This window comes from Chionomys nivalis, chromosome 8 (genome assembly GCF_950005125.1).
Source record: "Chionomys nivalis chromosome 8, mChiNiv1.1, whole genome shotgun sequence".
NCBI lineage: Eukaryota > Metazoa > Chordata > Mammalia > Rodentia > Cricetidae > Chionomys > Chionomys nivalis.
Window position 1 is genome coordinate 45,742,604 of NC_080093.1, and position 12,350 is coordinate 45,754,953.

Sequence of the window (12,350 nt, forward strand, 5' to 3'; positions counted from 1 at the left end):
GCCTGAAATCCTAGCATGCAGGCCACACAGCAGAAGAATCAAGAGTTCAGAGTTATCCTACACCAACCTGGGTTACACGAACCCTGTCTCAAAAGGCAAACAAAGAAAGCAAACTGAACTCCAGGTCCTCGGGTCTGTGAGGGACAGTGAGTCAACTACTGGCAGGAACTGAGGGTGACGGTGTATCGGCGCCAAAGAAGAGTCACAGAAAGACGGGGCCTGCCTGCTGAGCCACCTGCCGGTCTCTGCAGTTCCCACTTGAGCCACATTGCCCACTACTCACAGAAAGTAAGGCTCATAATTATTATTATTATTATTCAGATAAACAGTGAATTGTTTCTCACAGTCAGAGCAAACTGGAGAGGAATCTGCTCTGCCGTGTGTGGCTGATAAGCAATCTATGGATTTATCTGTCACTTATAGATCTTTTGTTTCCTCTGAGAACCTGGGGTGCTTGTCCCAATCCCCTTGGTGCCCACAGGATACCCTAAGAGTTCTAACTGGTCGAGCAAGACAAGGTTCCCAAGCCCACATGTCCCAGGCCCTAAGACCCTTGAAACAAAGGAAAGGTGCTGAACTTCAAAAACTCCACACAAGATTTGGTAGCACAGGCCTATAATCCCAGCCCTGAGGAGCCCACAGAGAACAATCACGTGTTTGAGACTAGACTGAGTCACAGAGTTCAAAGCCAGCCTGGGAAAGCTAGTGGGCTTCTGTCTCCAGAAAAAAGGTAAAAAGATAAAGGGCTGGGTGTGTGGCTCAGTGGTAGAGCGCTTGCCCGGCACATATGAGGGTCTGCGTGCGATCCTCAGTACCACAAAAGGGGCCCCGCTTCAGGGGAAGGAACACTTCTCAGGACAGATCGGGCCAGCCCCTCCAGCAGACCAAGCTGTGGTCCCAATTCCTCTTGTTGCTTGGCTCCTCAGATTCTCTAGTGTCTCAGGTTTGTTTGTCACCTGAAGCTGGAGCAGGGTGTGGGGCTAGCCCTCAAGACCCACTGTGCTTGGCTCACCCTTTGAGGAGCTGGAGGTAGACCTTGGCTTGGCACAGAAATGGATTACTCCTGGGGTCTGAGCCGGTGGTTGAGAAACGTGGCGAGGGTGGGGATAGCTCAGTTAGCAGAGTACTTGCCGAGTGTCTATGGAGCCTGGAGTTAGACCCTGAGTCAGGTACGGTGGTGCATTTCTGGAATCCCAGTCAGTATTCAGGATTTGAAGGAGGTGGGTCAGATGTTCAAAGTCCTCCTAGACTATTTAGCAAGTCAAAGACCAGTTTAGGAATACATGAGCTCCTATCTTAAATAATAAAAACATTTTTCCCAGAAGGGAACAAGATGAGCAGGAAGGACACACATTCTCTGGGGTCAGACAACGAACGGAACTGTTAACATCCAGATGAGATTTCCTGTGCTTTCAAGGACTATGGAGAACAATAGGTTAAGTGGCCGCTGCAAGGAAAGTTCTAGAAAATATTGACTTCCTCTAGCATGGTTTTTCTGGTTGTTGCTGTCACAGCAACAAGGAAGGCTGAGTCTGGGGGATAATAGGAAGAAAGGCCCCAGGGGCCAGAATCTGACGTCCCAGGTATATGACCTTGGGGGCTTCCTCGTGCCTGTCAGCCCTGAACAGGAATAAAACAGGCCCCAGCAGCCAGACCCAGGGATACTTCAGCACAGCTCTGGGGAGGGGACGGAAATGCAGGCTGTTGCCACCTCTGGGAGAACAAGTGATGGCTCGCAGGGTTTGGCAGTTTCTTGAGCAGAGAGCAAATGTACTTTCTGTAGCAAACCAAAAAAACACAAACCCACCCTTCTCACAGAGCCTTTCCTGGGTGTGAGGGCAGAACAGGCCTGAGACTCACAGCCCAAGCCTCCCATGTAGAAAAAAGGCAGCCCTGCACTCACACTGCCAGGCAGCTAGGAGAACCCCAGAATGCAAGCAGGCTCTTAAGGTTCCACTCATGGTTGAGGGAAACCTAGAAATGTCCCCAGCCTGAGGCAGCCCTCAGAAGAAACAGAAAAGAGCTATGGGCCGGGTGGCTCCCAACAGTCAACCCTGTCTGACTTGATATCATCCCCCTCCCCAGGTCTCTAAACCCTGCACAATACAAAAACAGTTCTACAAGTCCCCAGCAGCCTCCCTTCAGAGTAACCCGCAACTAGAAATCTGTGGCTGATGGGACCCCCCCCCCAAAGCAATTTTCTACCCTCAAGGTCACTGGGTGTTTTTCAGCATGAAGGATTCATCAAGAGGTGGTTTCTCGTGCCCCTGCCTCATTCGAAAAGGAGCTGCCAGGCTGGCCAGGGGCCGTCTCCCAGAAGACAGAAAGCTACAGAGATGAATCAACCCTGAGGCCTCACAGGGCATCTAGATCAAGCGTGTCCTACATCAACACCTACTTTCCTCACCCCCAGACTCCTCACCCAGCCTTGTCCTGAAGAGGGCCAGACAGAGGAGCCAAGGGCTCTCACTGACCTGACCATCCTGCTGTGTGTCTAGGAACCATCCCCCAACATGATCGGCCCTCCTAACCTACGTTTCATGCCGCAAGGCCGCAGAGTTGGGTGTGTTCTAACAGAAGACTTCCTTTAGTGGGCAGTGCCCAGTGTGGCACCCCCAGGGCTTAGATTCAACATCCTGGATCCCTGTTGGTTCCTTAACCTGTCACATGACCACAGATGGGCCACCTCACCTGCCTAGGAAGTGGAACAAAGTTTACCTAGCCAGCTTGTGTTGTTGTGAAAATGACATTGACTAGAGAGGCCAAGGTGAAAATTCACCATCAGCAACTGACTCCAATAGGCAGGAGCTGTTGTTAAGGGTAACCAATGTTCTTCCTGGGCAGGACAGCAAGGACCGTCCTCATTTGCAATTGAAATAAAAATGATAGTCAGGGGAAGGCAGAGTCTCATTCCAAAACAGCAAAAGAAATTCATTTCCCTTTAAAAATACCCATAGGGCCCCAGAGCAGCGAGGAATGTGGCTCAACATAAAACCATAAACCCACTTAGAACCTTATAAAGCAATTGTTGCTGCTGTCTTTACGGTTTTTTTTTCTGTTTTGCAGTTCACATCTAGCAGACAATGTACTGGGCTATGTCAAAAGGGTGGGATTACCTTCAAGTTTTAAATTTTTCTCAGGAGGAGGCTCAAACCCCTAAGCTGTAAGTCCCCAGGGCAGGAGACACAGAAGAGCTCCTGAACCCAGGCAAGGGTCCCCTAGAGTCACCAGGCAGCTGGACCCAGATAAGAAGAAGACAGCTGAGCTTAAACTTTGGTTTTTCCGTCTCTCCGTGGGGTGTTGGAGTCACCTCCTCTAGCCTGGGTTCATTTCCCTCATTTCTAGCCTAAGGAGAGGTACTGCCACCACCTGCCAGGACTGAGCCATGAGGTGCCACTGAGAATGCATTGTACAAAATGCAGCGCGGAAGCCAATCACCAGGACCAACGACCCATGGCTCGCTCCACCCTCAAGGCCACTCTGAAGCAGAAAAGCCGCTGTCTCTGTCGCCGCTGTGGCTTTGTGTGTTTTACACCTTCCCGGATCTCCAGCTCTCTGAAAGCCCTATTTACTCTGTGATGTACAATCTGTGGGTGGCAGCAGAGCTTCGGGGTAAATATTGTGCATTTGTACAACACATGCACCCGTCTTGGTAGAGGGTATCAACCAACTGTTGCTTGACCATGCATCAAAATACTATACAAGCAGAAAAAGAGAAAGAACCTACACAAAATACCATGGTAGATTCAGAAGAAAAAGGATACTAGCAGGCTGATACCATCCAGAGAAAATTCAAGAACAGGTCAAATGCGTCAAAAGACTAATAGACGCGTGGATACAAGCACCCAGTGGGAACAAGCACACAGTGGGGCTTGTGAACTCTGCTCACACGGGTGTGTCCTGTTTGTGAAGTCACCTGGTCAGTGATGGTATATGCACTTCTCTGGACGCATCTATATTTAAGTAGTTTTCTCTTATGTGGGCACTGTGCCTAAGTGCCAGCTCCGTGGTTGCACATCTGTGATGTCAGTTGCAGGAATAGTAAGCTTCTGCTTTCTGGTACTATTGGATGGCCAGAGTCAGCCAGTGGACCTCATGTTTCTACTCCTGTTTCCAGACATTAGCATCGTTACACTCTGTGATGGCCAAATCAACTCAGTGGATTTGTGGTCTAAATAAACACCATCAAAATTCTCTCTCTCAAACAACAACAACAACAAATAAAGCAAAAATATTTCTTTGAAAGATTCCTATAGTCCAGGCTGGCACTTCAGATCTGTTACGGAGCCAAGAATGACCTCCCACTCTTAATCCTCCTGCCTCACTTCTCACGTGCTCAAATTATAGGTACATGTTGCCTTGCCTGACTTCAAAACAAAATTTGCTATCACTTGCATAAATTATGACTTTGGTATGTTTAGTATTCATTTTCTAGTGTACTGAATTAGGGCAAATTAAGACAAAGTCATAATACTAAGATTAAAATGTCCACCTCGGCGCCAGTCAAGCCCTCCTGGAAACCCTAGCACCATGAAAACCATTGTAACTGTCATAGTCACCAACACCATCCTCACCATCATCAGCACCATTTTCAGGATATCATCCTCCTGACATCATCACCACCTCTGATGCTGCCCCCATGATCGTCATCATCACAAATATCACACATGCAAAACCAATAGATATATATTTCTGCATCACCCATTACAGCCAGTCAGACACGACCCTGAACTACAGAGAGATTCGAGTCAGTAACACAGGACCTCCCAGAAGGATTGGGTGCTGGGAAGTGTGGAGCTCTGAGCAGAGTCCCACTCTCCGTGCCACATTGAGTCCCCCACCACCACCCTCACCAGGCCAAGGCAAGGGCTCCTCACAGGCTTCACCATATTCATTGCTGACCGACCAAAACCTCGACCTTCAGAGGGGTGATGACAAAAGGACATTGCAGTCTGCCACTCAGCACGCCACAGAAAAAGTGTCCGCATGTCCCTCCCTCCCTCCCTTCCTCCCTCCCTCCCTCCCTCCCTCCCTCCCTCCCTCCCTCCCTCCCTTCCTTCCTTTCTTATCCCAACACACACACATGTGTTCCCTTCCACTTTTTTCATTTTTCGAGACAGGATTTCTCTGTAACTTTGGAGCCTGTCCTGGAACTAGCTCTTATAGACCAGGCTGGCCTCAAACTCACAGAGATCCACCTGCCTCTGCCTCCTGAGTGCTGGGATTAAAGGCGTGCGCCACCACCGCCCGGCCCCTTCCACCTTTTAAAGACAGGGCCTCACTATGTAGTCCAAGCTAGGCCTAGACTTACTCTGTAATCCAGACAAGCCTTGATTTGTGACCCTCCTGCCTCAGTTCCCTGAGTAGCTGGGACTACAGACTTGTGCCATCAGAGTTGGTTGAAAGTCATCCCCAGATAGATCCATTCCTCACTGACCTGGGATGCTCAGGATGGCCTCAATGATCCCAGCAATGGCTACAAACCTACTCAGTCACCCCTTTTTAAGTAAGCCCAGGATATTACCATTCATATCACATATTAAAAATTTTGCTGTTTAAAAATCATCAGAATCTTTGATTGAAATATTGTTTAAGGGAAATAGACACCTTTGATCTTTTGAAAAATCATTGTGCAAAAATAGCACAGTTATTTAAAGCACAAAAGAATAAACACAAATGTCCAATAAAAATGATTAGTTATACAACAGGTCTGTGTATTAGGTACTATACAGACATTTATTGAAGAGTCATAAATGGGCTGGGGATAAAGCTAGGTGACAGAGTGTGCAAACAATTCTGTGTGTGTGTGTGTGTGTGTGTGTGTGTACACAAGATTCAAACTGAGAAGATGGCTGATCAGGTAAAAATCACTTGTGACTCAAACCTGATTACCTGAACTCTATTCCTAGAACCCACATCAAAAGTCAAAATCAAATGGAGCAGTGCACATCTATAATCCCAGCATTCTGCAGTGAGAAGGGAGAATCAGTGGCTGCTTGCTAGGCCTACTAGCCTGGAATCAGACAGACCCTGCCAGCGGGGCATGGTGGCACGAACCTGTAAGCTCAGCATTTGGGAGGCAGAGGCAGGTGGATCTCTGTGTGGCCAGGCTAGCCTGGGCTACACGGTGAAGGCCCTAGCTTAGTAATAAATGCAAGAGGGAGACTCTCTCAACAAATTGGAAAGTGAGTACCAACTCACAAGTTATCCTCAGATCTGCATGCTGGTGCTGAGGCATACCTGCACTCATACACAAATACAAGCAAACAAACAAGTTTAGCCAAAGAAAAGGTTAAATAAGAGCTTGACTATAGCTCAGAAGAGTGTTCTCCGAGCACATGTGAGTTCCTGCGTGCATCTCCAGCACTGCAAAAAAAATACATATTTATGTATACTTGTGTGTGTATGCATATGTGTGTGATACAAATATAAAAGATTATATTATATATCATTTATATATGCTGCCGACTTTGAAACTTAATGATTGTGACTAGGAACAGAAAAAAGAGAAACAAACTTACATACAGCCTACTACGTTCGCAGTGGTTATGCGCACGGATGGTAGGATTGTGGGCAGTTTCACTTACTTTTTACTTTGTGCTCCACTGTGTTGGCTGACTTTTCTCAGCATGAGTTATTCTTTTTAGCAAGGAAAACCACGCTGTAAAGATCTCAAATGCTTTGGACAATTGCACAAACACACCAACTATTTTCATTAAGAGCTTTTCTGCAGATGCCTTGTAAGTTATCTCTAAATGATTTCTGGAAGATATATGTTTGCTTTGAAAATAATTAAACAATTAAACAATGTAGGCATCATCCACAAAAGCAAAAGCCTACTCATGCTCATGCCAATTTCCACATCCTTCAAGCCCACCCCACTATTATTGCATCATCCTTAATTCAGAATTCTCCAAAATCCTATGGCTACAGAAACCTGTCTAGCTATACATTTCATACGTATTTGACTCAAATAAATGACAATGCACAAACCATTATAAAGTTTGGTCACATCTACATCAGTGTCCCAGGGTGTTTTGCCCTTTTATCTTTTTCTTTGCTCAGTGCAAGGATCACTTGCCCCATGCTAGGCAAGCGCTCTGCCGCTGATCCCCATCCTAGGCCCTCATTGCACTTTTTGTCTTTGAGACAAAGTCTCACTAATTGTATCCTCTTGCCTCAGCCTCCATAACAGCTGGGATTACTTCAGGCCTGCTGTCCCCTCTTCTGATGGCTCTGGAGTGTGGCAGGGCTGGAATTCCCTTTTGTTTCTCCTGCTCTTTCCCTTCCCTCTGGGTGACTGAAATACCCTTCCATAGGACCCCACCCAGGAAGTTTCTCTAAGGAGACATTGTGGATGAGCCTCCTATCATTTAAAACTTTTACTTAGCTTTAAGTCACATGTATTTATTATATATGTTTGGGTGTGTGCACATCACTCCTCCCTGGGCTGAGGGAAGAGTGAACTTCTGGGTCCTCCTAGGTAGTAGCCAGTGTGGGACAGGTGAGAGAGTTCAGGGAAGGAGGTCAGGGAACAACTTGCAGGAGCCACTCATCTCCCTGTACCATGTGGGTTTCTGAGATGGAACTCGGGGTGTCAGGCTTGGTAGTTAGGACATTTACCAGCTAAGCCATCTCGCTGGACTTGTGAGTGAGTTTTTGAAAGAGTATTATGGTTTTCAACATCTAGTCCTTTTAAGAAAACTTTCACAGACTGCTCAGGTAATGACCAGTTTTCTAAATGACCCTCTGACCCTGTGAGGTCATAGACTGAGGAATCTCAGTGACCAGCTGGAGAAGGTCGTTTGTATCTCAGGGAAACTGGGGTCCAGGGCCAGCCTCCACGTCAGACACACAGGTGGTAGAGCTGAGCTAGGACTCAACCCTACCCCCTTCTCACCTGTGCCCTCCTCACCTGTCCCCTCCTCACCTGTGTCCTCCTCACTTGTGCCCTTCTCATCTGTGCCCTCCTCACCTGTCCCCTTCTCACCTATGCCCTCCTCACCTGTCCCCTCCTCACTTGTCCTCTCCTCACCTGTCCCCTCCTCACCTGTGCCCTTCTCACCTGTCCCCTCCTCACCTGTGCCCTTCTCACCTGTGTCCTTCTCACCTGTGCCCTTCTCATCTGTCCCCTCCTCACCTGTGCCCTCCTCACCTGTGTCCTTCTCACCTGTGCCCTTCTCATCTGTCCCCTCCTTACCTGTTCCCTTCTCACCTGTGCCCTCCTCACCTGTGTCCTCCTCAACTGTGTCCTTCTCACCTGTGCCCTTCTCGCCTGTCCCACACTGGCTACTACCTAACAGGACACAGAAGTCTTTCTGTTCACTCTTCCCTCAGCCCAGGAAACCCATCCTGCCACCTAAACCCTTCCACCTTCCTGACTTCCACACAGGTGCCAATGGCTACATCTTTTCTACAGTGCCCTCAGGTTGGTCCTTTCCACAGGCCATCCTAATTTCCTGGGAGAGACTGCCACATTGGCGGGAACTCCCAGGGTCCAGGCTGCTGTGTGTACCCATGCTGGATGATCCCCTACCACCCATACATTCATTTGTTCAAGAGCAGGCTTTGTGCCCCACGCTGGGTACTTAGGAGAGGAAGCCTAGGCTGGGTGATCAAAGAGGCAGGAAGAGCTTCAGGAACAATGCCACTCAAAGGGGCTGGGATTGTTCACTACTCTAAGAGTGAGGACTGCCGCCCTGCCACCATCTAGAGGACCCACTAGGTGCATTCCTACAGGTGTGTTGGTCCTCCTCACACCCCAGGCTCTGTATGTCCACCTGCTTTATAGATGGCAGCCAAACCAAGGCCATAGCAGGGTCTGCAGACTTATGGTCCCCCAGTGGTATCTCTACTATAACCCACAAGAGTTCCTGTCCAAATGGATGCGCTCACCTGAAATAAAAGTCAAGTGGCACGTGAAAAAGGGACATCCGCCTGCTAGGTGGCCTGGAGGTACACTGTGGGTGAGCTGTGCACCTTGGGGAATTCACCTAACTTCACTGTTCAAGTAGGTAGCCCATCTGAAAAATGGGCTTGTGTCCTGAGGCACATTTTCTCCATTCAAATGTTTACCCTGTGGTCAAACAAGCTCAATGTCTCTCAAAGGAGAAAGAAAGCATGAGTTGGAGCTGTAGGGAAGGTGACAGTGGGGGGTGGGAGGCTGGCCCCTTCATCCAACAGCCTCCACATAACACCCCTTGTGGGACAGCATGGAACAAGCCTGGGGTGCCTGGCCTCACACTAGGGGTGCTTTGTGCTTCACTAGCCCTGTGTGTCAGCACCACAGAAGCTTCCAGAAGCCCTGTGATGAAAGAAGATGGATCTCAGAAAGGGGAGTAACTTGCCTAAAATCCCACACAGATTATAGGCTGGCGTCTAGACCCCAAGTCTGTATCTACCCAACTGTAAAAGCTGTCATTGAAAGCCTACAACCATGGATGCTTCGACTTTCCCTCTGAGCCTGGGGGCATATCACAGGGAAGTTTTCTTCAAACACATCACACACGGGGGATTTAGTTAATTTGCTTCATTAAGTGACTCAGTTTCACCACATGGTCCTGTCCCAACAGAGGCAGTAGGAAGCAGAGCTAGCCCCTCTAGGGGCCCAGGAAAAATACCCTGCTTCTAGATTCTCTACTCCTGCTTAAAAGTTCAAGCTGATGCTCTCCCACCAGCAAGATGCAAATCCTCTAGGTCCCCAAACAGAGAAAGCCCCTCCTCTGCGGGCATCTGGCACACACACACACACACACACCCATCTCCACAGGCAGGTGTCTAAAAGACAGCTGGTCTCAGGGTCATCCTCATGACAGGACTCACCTAAGGTCCCAGAGCAAAGGCCACACTTCAAATGGCAGGTGCTGGAAGGCCAGCAGCCCTCCCTCAGTAGGGGAGCGTGGTGCCATCCCCCTCCCTACGCATACACACACACACACACACACACACACACACTCCACTCCCAGGGAAGAAGCAAAGTTGGGCCAGGAGGGGCGCACTCCCAAAGCTGTGTAGGGAAACTGGAAAGCCAGGCTGTACTGGTTATGATCAAGGCTGCCAGGTACAGAAGGCGATTCCAGCTACTGCTCTACTGAGCACCTTCAGCCCCCTCCCAGCTCTCCTTCTACCCTCGACTCCACCCCTTTCCCCCACACTCCTATTTTCCAGTTGCCGACTCCCTCCACTCCCCTTTCCAAAAGGACAGGTGTCTGGGATCACTGAGGAGTGGTCCAAACCAGAGGAGTAGAGCAGCTCTCGGGAGGTTACCTGGTGTAGCCCCGGCAATAGGGCGCGCGTCTGTCCCGCGGAGGCTCTGATACTGGCCTGGGGGCTCACCACCCCCCTCCCCAACCTCGGCCTCCACCGAGCAGCGGCATGGAAAACCCAACCAGCTCAGCTGACTTCCTCTTGTGTCATGGAAAGAGCGGGTGTTAGGACAGGAAACTGTCGCCTGGGATCGGGGTCTGAGCGGAGGCACCAGGGCCAGGGGCCTGGAGGGATGCAAGGGGCGGAACCACCACGCGGGGTAATTACTAAGGGGGCGTGGGGGGAGGGGCTAGGGGCTGCAAGGGGACCACAGACCCGGGAGTGGAGGGACCCTACCACGAGGGTTCCGCAGGTACAGAGCCAGTAACTGGGGTAATACTTTCAGTTTTCTACAAAGGATGGAACACAGAATGGAAGCCACTTAGTAGATGATCCTCACACCTGCGGCAAGACTGGAAAGAAGCCTAAAGCCCGGGGTTTGGGTTGCCTTTGATAAAGAAGAAAGAGTCTGGAAGGCTGTGGAGGGGGACTTCGGTTTCTTCGTATGTGAGACTGGAAGCTGCATTCCCATGCTGACTGAGGCCATCCCTCCTGGCTAGGGTCAGTGGACCCGGAAGCTGGTTCTTCCCAGCTGCTCTCTGCAAACTGTGAGGGAATAGGCTGTGAAGGGCACTTAAGAAATAGAAAGGGGCGCCGGGATGTAGCTCGGTTGGTAGAGTGTTTGCCCCGTAAGCACAAGATGCTGGGCTCCATCCCCAGCACCAACCGTCAAATGACAGGAACCCTAAGTCATAAGGGACTGTGCCTCTCTCTCACTTTCATCCTTGCATTTCTAGTTCTTTTCGTTTGCTTGCTTTTTTTTTTTTCTTTGTTTTCTTTTGGTTTTCGAGACAGGGTTTTCTGTGTAACAGTCCTGGCCGTACTAGAACTTACTTTGTAGAGCAGGTTAGCCTCAAACTCAAAGAGACCTGCTTTCCTCTGCCTCCCAGAGTACTGAAATTAAAGGCGTGTGCCACCACCACTGGGCTGCATTTCTAGATCTTGCATAAAGTAAATGTTTGACGAACGAATGAATACATGAATGAATGAATGAGTCCAGATATTCAAAACCATACAATATGGAGCTCGCATACCCAACATAAAGATCTCAACCCTAACATGGAGATCGTACACCCAGTATGGGGATTTCACACCAACACAAGATCTCTGTTTCTCTCATACACACACACACACACACACCTACACACATGCATGTACACACACTGGTGCAAATTCAACTTTCACGAAGACACTCTCCTCGCTGTACTCACAGACTCCTAGGCATGGTTAATTCACACTTCTAAGTCCAGCACTTATGAGGCTAAGGCAGAAGGATTACCATAAATCCCAGGCTAACATGGGGTACCTAACAAGACCCTGTTTTGGGGGGTTGGGTTTTTTTGTGGGGGTCATTTTATTTTGTTTTAATTCCCTGTAGAACAGCGGTTCTCAGCCTATGGGTCAAACTCCCTGGGGGTCTAATGACCCTTTCACAGAGGTTGCCTAAAACCATCAGAAAACACAGACATTTACATTAAGATTCATAACAGTAGCAAAACTATAGTTAAGAAGCAACAAAAATAATTTTATGGTTGGGGGGTCACCACATAAGAACTGTATTAAAGGGTTGCGGCATTAAGAAGGTTGAAAATACTGACATCGGGATTCAAGGCACACTACAGACTTCCAGTGTGGTCCACCACGGCGGGGGTGGGAGGCGAGAGGGGCTTGACAAGGCTAGCGTGTCTGAAGTGTACCCCCTTCCCACCTCTCACAGCCCCAACCCCACTCAGAACACTCTGTGTCGGGCCCTTGCCTGGTCCACCCTTCTCACCTCAGGTCAGCTCTCCTTAGAGCAAGATACCCTCTCTCTGGGTGCCCAGCCTCTCCCTGCCCAGCATCTCACAGGGACACCTGGCTCTATCCAGGCATGAGCACGGCCAGTGGGCACTATCACAGCTCTAAGCATCTCAAGCAGGAAGCCGGCAGGCTCGGGCCTCCATTCAAATTGGGGCAGGTGGTTTCACCAGGAGGAAGTTGACAGT